Below are 18,858 nucleotides of genomic sequence, written 5' to 3'. Positions count from 1 at the left end.
TTATGCAGCGATAAAGCAGGAGATATTGGCTCGGGTGGGGCTTTCACCCATGTGCACAGGACAGCGTTTCTTCGAGAGAGCGTACAACCCTCATGCCCCAGTTCGAGTATGGGCAGTCCAACTCTCCAGGTTAGCCCATCTATGGCTTCTCACTGGTCAACCCACTGCATTGCAAGTCGCCGAGAAAGTGGTGGTGCTTCGATCTCTTTCCTGAGTACACCTCTTTCCTGAAGGCTGTGGGGATGTGAAATCCAGAGTCACTGAGTGAGTTGGTGCAATTGCTAGAATTAGCGGAGGCTTTGACAAGTTTCAGTCTGGTTTTCGTAAAAATCATTCAACTGAGACTGCCCTCCTTAGGGTCTCAAATAATATTTTGATGGCAGCTGATGGGGGTAAATGCTCTGTGCTGGTTCTATTAGATCTCAGTGCAGCGTTTGATACCGTGGATCACTGCACTCTGATTGATAGACTGAAATTAACTGTGGGCATTACTGGATCAGCTCTGGATTGGTTTTCCTCCTATCTTTCAGACAGGAGTTTCTCTGTGTCCGTAGGAACATATATGTCAGACTCTGCTCCTTTGTCCTGTGGTGTGCCCCAAGGTTCTGTGCTTGGCCCACTGTTGTTCAGCCTGTATATGCTTCCTCTCGGGAAGATTATTGGTTGCTTTGGAGAAATATCACACCATTGTTAAGCTGATGATCAATTATATTTATCTTTTAACCCTGATAGGTTGGACAAACTGTCCTTGTTCCACAATTGCTTAGCCTCCATTAAAATTTGGATGGCAGACAACTTTCTGCAACTAAATCCAGACAAAACTGAGGTGCTGATTTTTGCCCCAGACAACATCATTCCTAAGATTAGGCAGGCCATTGGGGCTCTTTCATCCTTGGACGGTAATGTAGTGCTAAATTTGGGTGTCATTTTTGATAAATCTATGCGTTTTAGCAGTCATGTTAAATCTGTGGTTCGTTCCTGTTTTTTCCATCTCAGGAACATCGCTAAGATTAGATCTGTGGTTTCTAAAAAAGAGATGGAGATGCTTGTTTCACGATTTTATTTCTTCTCGTCTTGACTATTGCAATGTACTGTACACTTGTTTAAACAAATCCTCCATGGACAAACTGCAAGTGGTACAGAATGCAGCTGCTAGACTTTTGAATAAGACCAACAGGAGATCACATGTTACACCTATACTTAAGGCTCTACATTGGCTTCCAATTAGTTTTAGAGTACAGTTTAAAATCTTAACCATTACTTACAGAGCCTTGCATGATCAAGCTCCCTCTTATATCCAGGATATACTGCATGTATACACTTCTGGTTGCTCTTTGAGGACTGCCGTGACTTAATCTTCTACGTGAGACACCCGCTACCCACACACACAGGACAATGGAGGAAATCGAGTGTATGCTGTTTTTGGATGTTTTTGTTTTTGTTTTTGCTGTTTTTTTATTCAGGATACTCCGTCTGGCGCGTGCAATGATGATGCAGTGAATAGTGACGATTCTCTCTGACCAATCAGCAGTCTGCCGTGATTTCACGTCACATTTTAGTATCGCCTCAGCTCGCCTCAGCCCGCTTAGAACCTCGCCAGAGGTGGTACGAAAAAAAGTACCTGGAAGCAGGTACAGGTACAACTTTTACACAGTGGAAAACCAAACAAAGCCGAGTCGAGGCGAGGCGAGCCAAGGCGAGCTGGTACTGTGTACTACCGGGTACCAGAAGCTCGCTGTCAGGCTATAGAGGATGAAGGATGCCTCATTTGGGGGTAATTTAGGAATCTAGTCCTAAAATCCAGTCCGTGGTCCAGCCCTATAGTTATGGTGCCCAAGAAAAATGGAAATCACTGGTTCTGTAACATCTTTTGGAAGCTGAACAAGGTGTCCCAATTCGATAGCTACCCCATGCCCCAAGTGGACGAGTTGGTCAAATGCCTCGGCAGGGCCCGCTACATCTCAACACTCAACCTCACTAAGGGTTATTGACAAGTGCCGTTTTCTAAGCACGCTAGAGAAAATCCTGCCTTTCACCCCCCCCCCCCCCCCCCCAACCAACGTTCTGAGTGAACTCAACCAGAATACTCAACCAGAATAATTGATCATTTCTGATAAAAAACAGAATAATTACTGCCAAATTTTTAATAATTAAAAATTGGGGATGTGTATTTGCTGCCTTTTATCGCTAAGTGGCGCTATAATCACAAACTTTGAAACGTGTCAGTTTATTATCTCTATTATGTAATCTACCGTGGCTCATTGAGAGCTGTAGCAGATAATGTCAATCTATTATCTCATATTCATATTAACATATTATCTCATATTCACGTAATTCAAATTCAAGCGAAACATTGCAGTTAAACAAATTCATAATCACAATACTGAAATTACAGTACAAATTTAGAGCTGAAACAAATGTAGGCTTCTATTATTACATCACATTTAAGCAAAGTAGGCTAAACGTTAACATTGTGTGCCCAGTTTTTCTATAATTTAGAAAGGCTATGCATGTCAATAGGTTATTGTCACGTTTTGGGTGTTTGTTTCTTGTTCCTGTCTTTTGTCTGTCATGTGATCCCCTGGGCCCAGTTTTTCAAAAGTAATCCAGTGGGATTTCGGATCACGGATTGGATCAAATCTTGGAAATGGGTTTTTCAAAAGCAAAAGAGGGATTCTGAACTAAGATCAGATCATGTAATCCGATCTTAAATTTGATCTGGATCAAACCTGCCCTTTTAGTCTAGACGGATTTTAGAAAAATGGCCTTCTATAAGAAGTGAGGAGCATTTATGGGTACAAGTCGGGAACCGGCCTACCTCACATATTTCAAGGGTGCTGAATCCAAAAAAACTGGTTCCCAAGCGAAATTTTGAGTTTTTACCTTCTAATTTGCATATCAAAATGGCCGCCAAATTGCCTATCTTGCTCAGTCGTTGGACCATTTTCCCCTAGTTTTTTTGTAAGTAGGCAATCAAGATGAGGAAATTAAGTTTCTAGATCGATAGTCAAGGGTCAGAGCAAAGATATAATGGAGGCTCACTGCCTTTTTTATGTATATATATATGCAAAATACCAACTTTTAAGGTGAAATTAAGCATTATTTGTGTATTTTTTTTAAGGCCGACATACATATTCAATCAATATCACTCTTAAATGTTCCCAGTGTATATATGATATGTGATGTATTCCATATTACATAATAACTAAGAAAAACACCATTGCAAGTTTTTTTTATGCAAATTAAGGTGAGACACTACAGGTGAATAGGGTAAAAATTTTAACTGCAGATATCACCATGAAACTTTCACAGTTGATTACCTACATTAAGATGAGAAACAAAATGTATTACAAGTTTTCTGTAATTTAATGTTTAAATATGCAAATTAGGCAATATCTAATCAAATATGCACTAATTTGCATAGATTTAAAACAACGAAATCTGAGTATTGGATAAATCCAGGTTAAAAAATATTTTTTCATTGTGTTCACATATTAGATGGGAAAAAAATTACAGAGGGATTTATGGATATCTACTTTTGTTATCCTGTAAATCAGAAAATACTATCAATAGCCTTAAAAAAATGATTTTCGCCATGATTTTTGGAATAAAATGTTATATAAATCAGGCTAGGAATAATATATTTACAAATCCCTCTGTAAATGTATATAGTGTATATATAATATATAATATATATAATGTAAATGTATATATGTAATATAATATAACTATAACTAGGTACAAGTACAAAAGTTTGGTGTATAGGTGCTACTGAAGTGGAGTGTCATCCATGTGGTTTCCTTAGTCTGCTTCCGAAGCCTTCACCGGCCCCAAGCAGGAGGACGGCACCGCCCGTTCCTCGAGGGAGCTGTCTCCCTGCTCAAGGCAAAGCAGCTTGACAGCAGGGAAGTCCATGATGAACCAAAAAAAAGTTAAACAAAAACACAAACAAGACGGAAAACAAAAACACCAAAGAATCGACCACGAAAGTTAGGCTTTAATGCTCCAACAGAGTAATCCAAAGAGGTACATCCAAACACAACTACACATAGACGAGACCCAACACAAAACAAAAACTGATCTGAACTTAAGTAGTTAGAGGATAATGAGACATGAACACCTGAACACAACACACACCTGAACTGAGTAATGAATCTGTGATGAGGTTCGTCACAAATATGCACGGAAGGAAGAAGACAGGGGTCGGCGTAACTGAAACACTCACTTTATTAGTGCACAGACAGGACAAAACAAAAGGTGCGCACGTAGCGCCTTCACCGTGGCAAACACGGCAGTGACAAAAATAAACAATAAAGACAACGTCCATTCAGCAACAACACAGGTGAGGTTCCAGTCCAAACTCTCTCTCCCATCTCCTCCCAAATGCCGGCTTATATCCGGTCTCTCCACGCCAATCACTGCAATCAGACACAGGTGATCATCATTTTGCACTTGACCTACTTACTCACCGATCGGCCCCCTCCTTTCTCTCCTGCTACAGACTTCGCAAAACCACGCCCCCCTCGCCACAGAATCAAATTAACAACCATGAAGACAAGCTAACCAAGGTGAAAACACAACAGAGTCCATGTGGAGAAAACTAAAAATAAACAAAACCAGATAACCCTGAAAGGAATACAGCTTTCATGTATTATGTGCTCTATTTATTGCTTTTTATGGCAAATTTATAAGTAAAAAATAATAAATTATATCATTGTGTTAATTCTTTTTTGTAGTTTTTGTATTATTATTCTATTAAAATGAATGAACTATCTAATAAATATGACATGAATATGAGAACAAGTGAACAAGTTATTTATTTTCATTATACCATATAAAGTTATTATCGTCATTATTTTTTAAGGTGTAAAATAGTTATTTCTACTCTCTGGCACACACAAATTCCGTCATCTTAAGCCGCTCTCTCAATTTCATTTCTCTTTTCTCCATAAAGTACATGTGCCATTCACTATAATGAACAAGTGAACTTGTGACCGATTTTAGATGCATCTCAGACGAAACTGCAAAGTAAATGACAAATTATGACCCACAGACAAAACTTCATAATAAAAGTCAGACAAAAACAATAGCTGAAAACCAAAAAGAGCAGAATTAGACTGTGGACCGACTAGAAGTTAAAATTTAAGATATTTTTATGGGCTGGCTCCACTCTCATGGAACCAATGAATACTGCTATTTGATAGAAGACTATAGTGGGCCACACATGGTTGCTGCTACTACATACAATGTGGGAGAATGGGTTTGAGGTTAGAGAAAATATTTTTTGACACATTGTCCCAAATGTCCAAGGCCTCTGAGAGGGGGGCGTAAAACGTCTCGGTTACATATGTAACCCTCGTTCCCTGAGTAGGGAACGGAGACGTTACATCATGATGACGAATGGGGTTTTACTTAGAAAGCCTCTCATCTTCGAGAAATAAAACGAGCCAATGGCAAAGAAATGCCATGGGTCTGCGGAATTTGCATTGCATAACTCCGCCTTACCTCATGGGTATATAAGGAAGTATGCTGGCACCATGCAGATATGTTTCTTCGCCGAGGAGCGGCAACGTACACTTTCAGGGTGGAGGGAGACTGCCTTCGGTCCAACCCTTCTTGCAGGAAGGAAAGCACGACACTGATCGGGCATTTTCTGGGGTCTTCTCGAGAAGAGCACCAGGTGACGAAGAGGTTTCACTTCAACGCGTAGGCATGTCTCGTGGACGATGCTCTAGCGGAAGTGATGGTAGCCACTACCGCTGGTGGTTGGTTACTCAAACCTGCCTCATCCCGTCCAGGAGCCACACGTTCCAAAGATCGGGATGAGGGTACCATAGGGTGCACCGTCCCTGAGAAAGCAGTCGTTCCTCAGAGGGATTGGCCAGGGAGGTGCTGTCGCGAGGAGGACTAGTTTGGAGAACCAGGTCCGGTTGTGTCAATGAGAGGCAACCAAAATGACCTTTTTCCTGTCCTCCCTGAGCTTGCACAGGGTCTGTGCAAGAAGGCTCACCTGGTGAAATGCATATTTGCAAAGGCCCCGCGGCCAGCTGTGCATCAGTGTGTCCGTGCCGAGCGTGCCCTCGGTCAGGGAGTAAAACAGATCGCAATGGGACGAGTTGTGGGAGGAAAACAGGTCTACCTGTGCGTCCCCGAACTGATCCCAAATCAGCTCAACTGTCTTTGGATGGAGTCTCCATTCTCCAGGGAGAGGCTGAAGCCATGAAAGCACGTGAGCATCTTGAACGGAAGCCTGTGAAGTGATCGGTTCAAGACGTGCAGGTCCAGGATTGGCCATAACCCACCGGTTTTCTTCGGTACAATGAAGTAAGGGCTGTAGAACCCGGACTTCATTTCGGCTGGAGGGACAATCTCGACTGCACCTTTCGCCAGTAAGGTAGCGACCACCGTACGCATGACAGGTGCATTGCCACCCACCATAGTGTAACGGACTCCCCGGAGGCGGGGAGGAGATCGTGCGAACTGAATCGCATAGCCGAGCCTGGTGGTTCTCTCAACCCAGCGGGACAGGTTGGGAAGCTCTAGCCAGGCTCCCAAGAACTGAACCAGCGGGGTCATGGGAACCACAGACGTACCCTCGGTAGGGCAGCAAAGTGGAATGAACGGTCCGGATGTGGGCGGCGTAGCGACCCGGTGTGGGGGCACGGTCATTGCCGCATCCTGACAGAGGAGGCCAGGGAAGGACCAGTGTTCCACGGGGGGCCTGCTCTGAAAGAGGTCTGGCGACAGAGGGGGATAAGAGTGGCGAGGCAGAGCGTCGCACACTGCCATCCGTGGCCTCTTGGGGCTCGGAGGAAGGGGCATCAGTTCTTAGAAAAAAGATTCTCCCCCAGCCCTCCACGGGGGGAAGGAGTGGTCCTGCTACCAGTTCCTGAGAAGAACTGAGCCCTAACTCCAAGCTGCCCATCTCAGGAGTGCTGTTTAGCCTGGCGTTTTGGCCGGCTAAGGGGCGGAGACGGGCGGTGCCGTCCTCCTGCTTGGGGCCGGTGAAGGCTTCGGAAGCAGACTAAGGAAACCACATGGATGACGCTCCACTTCAGTAGCACCTATACACCAAACTTTCCAGTCTTGTACCTAGTTATATTATGAAGACATTTACAGAGGGATTTGTAAATATATGAATCCAAGCCTGATTTATATAACATTTTATTCCAAAAAACATGGCGAAAATTTTTTTTTTAAGGCTATTGACAGTATTTTCTGATTTACAGGATAACAAAAGTAGATATCCATAAATCCCTCTGTAATTTTTTTCCCATCTAATATGTGAACACAATGAAAAAATCATTTTTAACCTGGCTTTATCCAATACTCAGATTTCGTTGTTTTAAATATATGCAAATTAGTGCACATTTGATTAGATATTGCCTAATTTGCATATTTAAACATTAAATTACAGAAAACTCATAAAACATTTTTTTTCTCATCTTAATGTAGGTAATCAACTGTGAAAGTTTCATGGTGATATCTGCTAGTTAAAAATGTTACCCTATTCACCTATAGTGTCTCGCCTTAATTTGCATAAAAAATGAAATCTCAGACAACTTGCAATGGTGTTTTTCTTAGTTATTATGTAATATGGAATACATCACATATCATATATACACTGGGAACATTTAAGAGTGATATTGATTGAATATGTATGTCGGCCTTAAAAAAATGACACAAATAATGCTTAATTTCACCTTAAAAGTTGGTATTTTGCATAAATATATACATAAAAAAGGCAGTGAGCCTCCATTATATCTTTGCTCTGACCCTTGACTATCGATCTAGAAACTTAATTTCCTCATCTTGATTGCCTACTTACAAAAAAACTAGGGGAAAATGGTCCAACGACTGAGCAAGATAGGCAATTTGGCGGCCATTTTGATATGCAAATTAGAAGGTCAAAAACTCAAAATTTTGCTTGGGAACCAGTTTTTTTGGATTCAGCACCCTTGAAATATGTAAAGTAGGCCGGTTCCCGACTTGTACCCATAAATGCTCCTCACTTTCACTTTTTGGGGACATCCCTTCTAGACTATTTGGGTTTTTCAGAACTTTGAACTCGGTTTGGGATCTATTTGATCCAAAAAAAACAGGATTATCCTGATCCCATCAGAAGGGTGGATTCAGTTGTGATTTTTCGAACCAAATAAAACCAGAGAGGTTTTTTTTTTAAGTGAATGAATCAATCAAAACCAAAATCAATGTTTACTGATGATATATACATTTCTTCATATTTGAAGCATATATGAAGCATGTCACATCTAATGTGATATGGTAAAACAACAAAATCTGCAATTTAACATTATAACAAAATAAGGAAAGTAAAATGTTTCTGTTTATTACAGTGTTTCTGTTTCTTAAAATTAAAATAAACAATGGTTATTTGTGGCCACCGGTATTTTGCCAACTGTTGTTCTTTGCTAAGCCAGTAGGCTACACTGTTGGTTCCATTTAAGGCTCTAGTAAACAGGATTTGGTGATCCTGAAAAGTTCCTATCCGGATCAGATTGATCCAATCCGATGTTGCTTTGAAAAACTGGCTCAAAAGTAAGATGGATTACGTGATCACGGATCGCAAAAAAAAGGATTACTAAATCCGGATCAATTTTATCCGGATTAAACCTTTTGAAAAACCGGGCCCAGGTTTTAGTCTTGTGATCCTGCCATGTGTTCCCTTGTCTGTTGTGTCATGTTGTAATTGGTTTATTGTTAATTTTTCACAGGTGTCCTTTGTCTTGTCTTTAGTAATGTGTGTATTTAAGCCCTCTTGTTTGCCCTGTGTCTTTGTCGAGTATTGATTGTTCCATGTCCAGGCTCCTGTAGTTTTGTTTTCTAGTCCATGAACATGAACATGAACATGAACATGAACATGAACATGAACATGCCTTTGTTTTGAGTTTTCATGCCTCCGCCATTGCAGAGTCTCGTCCTGTGTCTTCGGACAAGATGGCCATCTCCACGCCTGTGTCTTCGGACAAGATGGCCGAATCCACGCCTGTGTCTTCGGACAAGATGGCCATCTCCACGCCTGTGTCTTTGGTCAAGATGGCCATCTCCACGCCTGTGTCTTCGGTCAAGATGGCCATCTCCACGCCTGTGTCTTCGGTCAAGATGGCCATCTCCACGCCTGTGTCTTCGGACAGGATGGCCGACTCCACGCCTGTGTCTTCGGACAGGATGGCCATCTCCACGCCTGTGTCTTCGGACAAGATGGCCGTCTCCACGTCTGTGTCTTCGGACAAGATGGCGTCTCCACGCCTGTGTCTTCGGACAAGATGGTCGTCTCCACGCCTGTGTCTTCGGACAAGATGGCCGAATCCACGCCTGTGTCTTCGGACAAGATGGTCGTCTCCACGCCTGTGTCTTCGGACAAGATGGTCGTCTCCACGCCTGTGTCTTCGGTCAAGATGGCCATCTCCACGCCTGTGTCTTCGGACAAGATGGCCGAATCCACGCCTGTGTCTTCGGACAAGATGGTCGTCTCCACGCCTGTGTCTTCGGACAAGATGGCCGAATCCACGCCTGTGTCTTCGGACAGGATGGCGTCTCCACGCCTGTGTCTTCGGACAAGATGGCCGAATCCACGCCTGTGTCTTCGGACAAGATGGTCGTCTCCACGCCTGTGTCTTCGGACAAGATGGCCGAATCCACGCCTGTGTCTTCGGACAAGATGGTCGTCTCCACGCCTGTGTCTTCGGTCAAGATGGCGTCTCCACGCCTGTGTCTTCGGACAGGATGGCCATCTCCACGCCTGTGTCTTCGGACAAGATGGCCGTCTCCACGTCTGTGTCTTCGGACAAGATGGCGTCTCCACGCCTGTGTCTTCGGACAAGATGGCCGAATCCACGCCTGTGTCTTCGGACAAGATGGTCGTCTCCACGCCTGTGTTTTCGGACAAGATGGCCGAATCCACACCTGTGTCTTCGGACAAGATGGTCGTCTCCACGCCTGTGTCTTCGGACAAGATGGCGTCTCCACGCCTGTGTCTTCGGACAAGATGGCGTCTCCACGCCTGTGTCTTCGGACAAGATGGTCGTCTCCACGCCTGTGTCTTCGGACAAGATGGCGTCTCCACGCCTGTGTCTTCGGACAAGATGGCGTCTCCACGCCTGTGTCTTCGGACAAGATGGCGTCTCCACGCCTGTGTCTTCGGACAAGATGGCCGAATCCACGCCTGTGTCTTCGGACAAGATGGCGTCTCCACGCCTGTGTCTTCGGACAAGATGGCGTCTCCACGCCTGTGTCTTCGGACAAGATGGCGTCTCCACGCCTGTGTCTTCGGACAAGATGGCCGAATCCACGCCTGTGTCTTCGGACAAGATGGCGTCTCCACGCCTGTGTCTTCGGACAAGATGGCCGTCTCCACGCCTGTGTCTTCGAACAAGATATCTGACTCGACACCTGTGTCTTCGGACAAGATGGCCGACTCGTTTAGTTTTGAGTTTTCATGCCTTGCCATGTTTTTGTTTTATGTTTCATTGTGTTCTTTTTGTAAATAAATTGCGTTTGGGCTCTCACCTCAACTTGCCTTCAGTGGACCATTCATTACAGTCTTATACTTTGTGTTATTTTAATTTGTTAGTAGATTTATTAACTGAAACATAACAGTGAAATAAATTACTATAGATCACTAAATTATCGTAAAATTAAAACATTGTCAGGACTTGCTAACCGATGTTAATCAGCAGCGTTTGTGTTTTAGCATTAATTAAGAATGAAATAGGCTTACAGTAGGTTGTTATGATTAGCATAGTTTTCTTTAATAAAAAATGAAAACATTTCATCATAAATCTCTAGTTTAATATTTGTCAAAAATAAAAAATATTTATTGATTCGAAACACTTTTCAGAGCTTTGTTATTCATTGTCTGTCATTTTTATTAATAGGCTTTTAGACGATAACATTGTAGTCTACATGCTGTTAACCAATGTTAGCTGACAGCGTTTGTTTTACCGTTCTTGATGCTTAAATAGGTAACAGATTATTAAAGTCAAGAGTTTTGTTTAATTAATAATTATACACTACAACATAAATTTGCTACATTCCAGTAGAGCCTCTGTTGCGCTGCGCAGACGACAAAACCCTGAAGGTGCTGTTGAAGGAGATTATCAGCCGATCGCACCAGAAAATCACAATGCCCTCGACTTTAACCTGCTATTATTGTTTTGTGAATCACTCACGAAACTGAGTTGACTGACAGTGATACCCGGCCATAGCAACAAAAGAAAATTTTCAGAATACATTGAACATATCAGAAAAAGACTGATTTTGTTGACTTGGCTACAAAAAATAACAGACTAACTAAATAGTATTGCTTTCAATAAAAAAAAACAATGAAAATGTAAAATGCTCCATACTTCCTGCTCAGCTACTGTTCGGACGCTCTTGCCTACTGCTCCGCGCTTTGCTCTATCGCTTTTACATTTTATCTCCTATTTTTTTATTTATATTTTATTTCCTTTATTTTATTTCCTTTTATCAACTAATTTTAACTTCAGCAAATCAGCACAGTGCTCATACGACAAAGTTTGGATTACTACAAAAACTGAGAATTCTTTTACCCGACCAGCTTACATTCCGGGAAAGGAAAACAAAACTGCCTACAAGGATAAGAGAAAATGCCTCTTCTGGAATCTACTTGCTGCACTAACTGCCACAGACTTTTACAAAGGATTGCAGTTCTTGAAACAAAGTTACTAACGGGACCACCAAACCAGACGGAGCACACAACAGAGCTTCGTCATGGACACCCTCAGCATACCGGTGAGTCCCATGAATCTAGTGCTCCTCGACAGGTAGAGAAACAAGCCGATCGACTTACTAATCGATGGCACAAACAGGGAGCGAGACCCAAAGGCACTCGAGACATCAGATTGTCACGAGCAACACATATTGCCGCAGTAGCATCCTCTACCCCAGATACAGCTCTGACAAGGATTGCAAACACTGGCCTCCTACCACCGCCTATACATCTTGAGAACAGATTTGAAGTGCTAATGAATGTAAATGAGGAATCCCCAAATGTGATGAATGTGATCGAACACAGACTGAATGGGCCAGTAGCTAACACTGATGCTAACTGGCGCTCAAGGTCGAGCAGACAGCGGCACTCAGCTCAGAGCGCAGCCGAGCCCAGGACTCTGATAGTGGGGGACTCGATAATCAGAAACATTAGCGGCAGGGATACAACTACGTGCTGCCTTCCACAAGCAACAACTTCTGATGTAAACAGGGAACTTCAGAACATTCTGATGAAACATAAGACTGCAAATCGACTCATCATACATGTGGGGAAGAATGATATTCATAAAGAGCAGTCAGAACTCCTTAAGAAGGATTTCAATGAACTTTTTGAAACACTTAAAAGACTGAAAGTTCAAACATTCATCAGTGGACCACTCCCAGCAAGAGGAACAAACAGGTTTTCACGGTTACTTGGGCTAAATACGTGGCTACAAAAAAGCTGCAATATAAAAGGAGTGAACTTCATTGACAATTTCAATCTTTTCTGGAGTCAGAGACAACTTTTTCATCGGGATGGCCATCACCCAAACAAACTTGGTTCAAGAGTGTTAAAGGACAACATCTACTTCTCCATCAATCATCCTTCTGCAGTGTGTGCCAATCAACTCAATCTGAACAGCACACACACACCTGGACACAGTATGAATGACCACGGGACTTCACTTCAGCAGCAAAATGGACATAACACCACTCCGCCACAACAACCTCTGCTCACAGCAGCTGAGCCCTGCCCACAGAGCTCACCACAGACAGACATATCAGAACTGCTTGAAGATTCAACTCCCAAGGACGACTTCCTGGAAAACAGCCAGGGAAGCCAGGTCAGCATATCACAGCCTCCGATAACACCAGAGCAACAGCCCCTTTCACCAGATACACTCTCCCTCTCCCCAGCAACTCCACTTTTGTGCTTCTCACAGAAAATGGAAGAACTGGTGTATGCTGGAACCAGACTATCCCACTCTTTTGCTGCAAGCCCCCAGATACCAACCAAAAAAAGACAGGCACCGCAACCACCCGCACCAAAGCCTGCGGGCCCAGCTCGCCCTCCCCCTCCTGTGAGAGCTCTTCGGCCTCTGCCACAACGCCAGGGCCCATACCCTCCTCCATCTGCTCGAGGTGAACCAAAAACAACTGATACCAGCTCTCAGTGATGTGTGTCGGGTCCCCGTTTTGATAACAGTAACTTTCTCAAATGTTTACAAAACAAACGGGAACCCAGTGTGCCTGTATCTTTCTCTATTGCTGTTTTATTACAAGATAGAAAGTCTAAGGCCTTCAATAGCCGTACAGCAAACCTAACTAATCTGATGCCTATTACACGTCAAACTAATATTGCTGTGGGGAAAAGTAAGTCTGTTAAGTTAGCACTTTTAAACATTCGCTCACTTAAAAATAAATCACTTCTAGTAAACGACTTAATAACCACAAACAACCTGGATTTTATGCTTCTAACTGAAACCTGGCTTGAAGACAGCTGCAGTGCAACAGTCCTCAATGAAGCAGCCCCTCCTAACTTTACTTTTATGAGTGTCTGCAGAGCTGTTAAGAGAGGTGGGGGTCTAGCCGCTCTTTTTAAAGATATCTATCAATGTAAGCAAATATCACTTGGGAATTACTTGTCTTTCGAATATCTGGGTATTGTGTTAAAAGGTGCTCCACGCATTTTACTTATCATTATTTACAGGCCTCCAAAATACTCTCCAGCCTTTGCTGAGGACTTTACAGAACTGTTATCAGCAATTACCTCAGAGTTTGACTGTTTTGTCATTGCTGGAGATTTTAACATCCACATCGATAGTGCAGAAAACAACATGACTAAAGAAATCAAAAGTGTTTTAAAAACTTTTGACCTGACTCAGCATGTACATGGACCCACACACAATCGTGGACACACTCTAGATTTACTCATCAGTAAGGGTCTAAACATTTCATCGATTGTTATTAAGGATGTAGCACTGTCTGATCATTTCTGTATTTTCTTTGATATATTGATCTCTCCTGCCACTGAAGCTAGATCTGTGTCTGTCAAGAAGAGATGCTTAAATGAGAACACTAGTGTACTATTTATGAAGGCCATATCTTTAACACCAAGCATATGTGCAGACTCTGTTGATTTTCTCCTTGATTCTTTTAACTCAAAAGTTAAAAGTGTAATTGATGATATTGCTCCTGTTAAAGTCAGGAAGAAGAATGGCAGACAAAAAGCACCTTGGAGAAACTCAACAGCAGTGCAAAATATGAAAAGACAATGCAGAAAAGCAGAGCGCATGTGGCGGAAGACAAAACTTGTAGTCCATTATAACATCTACAAAGACAGCCTTCATGCTTTTAATAGGGAACTAGGCAAAGCTAGACAGACTTTCTTCTCAAATATTATAAACAGTAATTTAAACAACACACGCACTCTTTTTGCTACTGTAGAGAGACTGACAAACCCCCCAAGCCAGATTCCCAGTGAAATGCTCTCAGACAACAAGTGCAGTGAGTTTGCTTCTTTCTTCTCTGAGAAAATCAATAATATCAGAAAGGTGATCAGCACATCCTTGAGTTGCCCTGGGGTCAGACAGATCAAACCGCCTGAGAAAGTAGTTACTATGTCTGATTTCAAAGAAATTGATGGCAAAATTTTGGAAGAAACTGTACAGCACCTTAAAACATCAACCTGCGCTCTTGACACACTTCCCACATCATTTTTCAAAAGTGTGTTAAACAGTTTAGAAGCAGATCTCCTAGAAGTGGTAAATGCTACACTTCTCTCTGGGAGTTTTCCAAACTCCCTGAAAACTGCAGTTGTCAAGCCCCTCCTGAAAAAGAGCAATCTGGATAAGACCATATTAAGCAACTATAGACCGATCTCAAATCTTCCTTTCATAGGCAAGATCATTGAAAAAGTTGTCTTCAATCAGCTGAACAAATTCCTATGCTCGAATGGATACTTTGACAATTTTCAATCTGGTTTCCGACCGCACCACAGCACAGAGACAGCGCTCATAAAGATAATAAATGATATTCGCTTAAATACTGATTCAGGCAAATTATCGGTGCTGGTACTACTCGACCTCAGTGCTGCATTTGACACTGTCGATCATAACATACTTCTTGACAGGCTGGAAAACTGGGTGGGGCTTTCTGGGATAGTCCTAAAATGGTTCAGGTCATACTTAGATGGGAGAGGTTATTATGTGAGTATAGGAGACCATAAGTCTGAGTGGACATCCATGACATGCGGAGTCCCTCAAGGCTCAATTCTTGCGCCACTCCTGTTCAACCTGTATATGCTCCCAATGAGCCAAATAATGAGAAAGAACCAAATTGCTTACCACAGCTATGCAGACGACACACAGCTCTACTTAGCCCTATCGCCTAACGATTACAGCCCCATTGACTCCCTGTGCCAATGCATTGATGAAGTCAACAGTTGGATGTGTCAAAACTTTCTTCAGTTAAACAAAGACAAAACTGAAGTCATTGCGTTTGGAAACAAAGATGAAGTTCTCAAGGTGAACGCATACCTTCACTCTAGGGGTCAAACAACTAAAAATCAGGTCAAGAATCTTGGTGTGACACTAGAGTCAGACCTTAGTTTCAGTAGTCATGTCAAAGCAATAACTAAATCAGCATACTATCATCTGAAAAATATTGCAAGAATTAGATGCTTTGTTTCCAGACAAGACTTAGAGAAACTTGTGCATGCTTTCATCACCAGCAGGGTGGATTATTGTAATGGACTCCTCACTGGCCTTCCCAAAAAGACCATAAGACAGTTGCAGCTCATACAGAACGCTGCCGGCAGGATTCTGAGCAGAACCAGAAAATATGAACATATCACACCAGTCCTCAGGTCTTTACACTGGCTCCCAGTTAAATTTAGGATTGATTTTAAAGTATTATTACTAGTATATAAATCATTCAATGGCCTTGGACCTCAATACATTGCAGATATGCTCACTGAATATAAACCCAACAGATCACTCAGATCACTAGGATCACATCAGCTAGAAATACCAAGGGTTCACTCTAAGCATGGCGAGTCTGCTTTTAGCTATTATGCCAGCCGCAGCTGGAACCAGCTTCCAGAGGAGATCAGATGTGCTCCTACAGTAGTCACTTTCAAATCCAGACTCAAAACACATCTGTTTAGCTATGCATTTACTGAATGAGCACTGTGCCAATGTTCGTCCGACTGTTTGTACTGTATTTTATTTTTTATTTCTCTAAACTGTTTTAATTATTCTTATTTCTTTTTATTATTTTAATTTCTTCTATGTAAAGCACTTTGAATTGCCATTGTGTATGAAATGTGCTATATAAATAAACTTGCCTTGCCTTGCCTTGCCTAAAAGAACACTCAAATTAATTCAGTTTAAAACCCCATCGCACATTTCAAGGTTTATATAAAGTGTCGAGACAGTTTATTTATTTAAAACAGGGTTGCATCGAGTTTATCGTTTATTCCCTTTGCGATGCAAAATGAAAAATACAGAATATTATATTTGCGACATTTTAAATTTGTATTGCCAAAGAAATTGCAGCTTTGCTGTGTACAATTAAAACAGTACCAAATGAAAATAGTACAAAGCAACATAAATTAAGTACATGCGTTTTTCTTTGCCTCTGGATCTCTTTTTAGCAAATTTCTTTTGTCTCCCTCACTGAGGCTGCAGACCTGGAGCCGGTAGATATACGGCCCAGGCAGATGATTAGGAGGCCATGATGGACAGAGGCCACTGGGCAAATTTGGCTGCCGGGGTTACACACCTACTCTTTCGAAGTACATCCTGGGATTTTTTTGTGACCACAGCGAGTCAGGACCTCGGTTTAACGTCTCATCCGAAGAACGGTGCTCTTTGACAGTATAGTGTCCACATCACTACACTGGGGCGTTAGTACCCACACAGACCACAGGGTGAGCGCCTCCTACTGGCCTCACTAACACCTCTTCCAGCAGCAACCTGGTTTTCCAAGGAGGTCTCCCATCCAGGTACTAACCAGGCTCAGCCCTGCTTAGCTTCAGTGGGCAACCAGTCTTGGGCTATAGGGTGATATGGCTGCTGGCTAACATTATTATTAGCTTTATTAAAGTGTATTATTTAGAAACGATTAGCTAAGGGTAGATATAAATTAATTTCTATATATCAATGGATGGGTCTATAATTTATTTCAAGAGAGAAAAAAAGTTCTTGACGGTCAGGTTGATGTTCTGTCTGGCTCAAACTTAGCTAACCACATGTAGGTTTAGCTGCCCCTAGTCTTCTCTACTCACTTTCAAAATTAATTTTCTTTTTAATTGTCTTTAGCTTGCGTGAGTTGGCCTCTTCTGGTAAGACCCTGTTTACTCCTTGCATTAAAACATACTCCACATGGTTTCTGGGGCAACATTACAGTAGATAATGGAAATATGTGAACTTGTTTTTTTTACTGTCTATGGTGTGAACACACAGAAGACACATTTATAATAGGCATATATGTATGTATGTATGTATGTAAATCTCTCTCTCTCTAAGTAAAGAGTTGAACTGCACACTCACTCAAATATCTTGATTATGTCATACATGATAAAACCCACATTAAAAACTTTTGTCCCATATGGTTTGAATGTAGATTCTGGTTTGAGTTCTTTCTTGTAAATGAGATGATCTAATTATCTAATTTATATCTTAATATACTTTTTTTTTCTTTCTTTTTTTTTCTTTTTTTAATAGATTACTGATCTGGACTACAATGTATGTGCAATGTGGGTTTTATCATACTCTGTCTTTACCAAGTTCTCTTTAACTTGCATTTCATAAAGATGTGTGTTTGCTTTAGGTACTTAAGCAAATGAAAATCTCTCTCTTTCTAAACTTGTGTAACTACGTATAAACACCCATCCCTTTTTTTCACTGCATTCTAAACCAATAGCTTGTCTAGTAAATACAGAGACGTACATGGACATGAAGATCAGGAGCAAATTGATGCAATCCACACTCACCTGACATCAGTTCTGGACAGCACACACACACAAGATCAAATTCACCATGGATGTCCTTTTTAATTTGATTATTACTATTTTTTTTATCAGTGAGCGGGAGCACTTTGACAGGAGGATAGAAAAACAGTTAAAGAAGAGTTGTAAGCCATAGGGGAGTATTCTACGGGAGTCATCATAATTCATAAATGGTGTTAATAATTTTTTTTTTTTTTTTGAACAACAATATTGTCTCTTTCTTCTTAATGGCCCTTGGAATTTTAGAAAAGGGATAAATTGTATTTTTCTTCATAAAACACTGTGTAGGACACTGTTTTGTCGCTGTATGACGACCAATAGTGAATAGTACAGCAGATATTTCATCGAGGATCCATACGATTACACGGTACTGTATGTCTAATGGGCTTAATATGACTAATATATAAATATAACTTTATATAAATTCATAAAAAAACATATTTCACTCAGTCTCCTGTATATGAAAACCTATGGTGAATATAACTATTCTATAGGTCATATATCATTACTTGTCATCTGATCCAACTATATGTATTATTATTTTTTTGATTCACAAAAACAAATAGTCTTCTGTAGGCTGAGTGAAGAGAGTGAAGCCCAGCTGAATCTACAGATATTTTAATCCGCAGTGCAGATCTACACTGTAACGTTCATATTTAAATGAACAAAAACCACAAAATTGCTCAAAGTCTATGGACAGGACGGTTATTAATGTGTAAGTTTCAGGGTCGATTTAATTATGTTATTTTGCGGTATATTCTAATACAGCTAATAATACTGTATATGATGCTGCGTGTCATCCACACCAATTACAAAAAAACAACTGTAACAAATTA

This window comes from Squalius cephalus (genome assembly GCF_949319135.1).
Source record: "Squalius cephalus genome assembly, chromosome: 9".
Lineage (NCBI taxonomy): Eukaryota > Metazoa > Chordata > Actinopteri > Cypriniformes > Leuciscidae > Squalius > Squalius cephalus.
This window is presented reverse-complemented; position numbering follows the sequence as displayed.